Source organism: Sceloporus occidentalis, unplaced genomic scaffold (genome assembly GCF_023333645.1).
Source record: "Sceloporus occidentalis isolate IW3139 unplaced genomic scaffold, rSceOcc1.0.p SCAF_139, whole genome shotgun sequence".
NCBI classification, from domain to species: Eukaryota; Metazoa; Chordata; class Lepidosauria; order Squamata; family Phrynosomatidae; genus Sceloporus; species Sceloporus occidentalis.
Genome location: NW_028317119.1, coordinates 1,920,001 through 1,921,151, shown reverse-complemented (window position 1 = coordinate 1,921,151; position 1,151 = coordinate 1,920,001). Strand labels below are relative to the sequence as shown.

At 60.3% G+C, this 1,151-nt stretch overlaps 1 pseudogene; it reads right to left on the bottom strand.

The window, feature by feature from the left end:
• Positions 1–276: 276 nt before the first annotated feature.
• Positions 277–889, bottom strand: LOC149281109 (18S ribosomal RNA; annotated as a pseudogene; the record flags this gene model as incomplete).
• Between the last annotated feature and the right edge of the window lie 262 nt (positions 890–1,151).

The following is a 1,151-nucleotide window of genomic DNA, read 5'->3' as shown; positions in this document are numbered from 1 at the left end:
ACGCACAGCCCTGCATACGGTTCCTGCAGTCTCCCGGGATGGGAGTAGGATGCCGTCCTCCGTGTAGACCAGTTTCTCCGAGATTATGGCAATGCGGCCCCTCCACTCCTCAATGAGGGTGGAGGCCATGATGGGACCCCGGGGAGGCAGTGACCTTCCCCGGGGTAGCAAACGTCCAGCACCGAAAGTAATAAAAAAGAAACCAAGTTCCACCAGCAACACAAAAACACCTCCTCTCCCCTCGCCTCCCAACTCCACAGTGAGCAGCCGACGCCCAGCCCTGATTGGAGCTGGAATTACCGCGGCTGCTGGCACCAGACTTGCCCTCCAATAGATCCTCGTTAAAGGATTTAAAGTGTACTCATTCCAATTACAGGGCCTCGAAAGAGTCCTGTATTGTTATTTTTCGTCACTACCTCCCCGAGTCGGGAGTGGGTAATTTGCGCGCCTGCTGCCTTCCTTGGATGTGGTAGCCGTTTCTCAGGCTCCCTCTCCGGAATCGAACCCTGATTCCCCGTTACCCGTGGTCACCATGGTAGGCACAGAAAGTACCATCGAAAGTTGATAGGGCAGACATCCGAATGTATCGTCGCCGTCACGGGGACGTGCGATCGGCCCGAGGTTATCTAGAGTCACCAAAGCGGCCGGCGGGGGCGAGCCCGCCGGATTGGTTTTGGTCTGATAAATGCACGCATCCCTGGGGGTCAGCGCTCGTCGGCATGTATTAGCTCTAGAATTACCACAGTTATCCAAGTAACAGATGGAGCGATCAAAGGAACCATAACTGATTTAATGAGCCATTCGCAGTTTCACTGTACCGGCCGTGTGTACTTACACGTGCATGGCTTAATCTTTGAGACAAGCATATGCTACTGGCAGGATCAACCAGGTAGCTCCCGTCGTCACGCGGGGGCCCAGCGGCGGCCGGGCCCGGACGCGGCCCCCGGCGGACCGCTCCAGCCCCGGGGGCCGGGGCGGGAGGCGGCGGGCGCCGGGGGCGCAGCCCTCGGATCGGGTCTGCGTAAGGGGGACGCGGGGACAGAGGGAGAGCGCGCGCTCCCCCTCCCTTCGTTCGGGGCCGGGAGAAAGGAAGGTGCGTGCTCCGCGGCGGGGGGAACCCGGGGTGGGACGTGGAGCACCCGCGGGTAGCC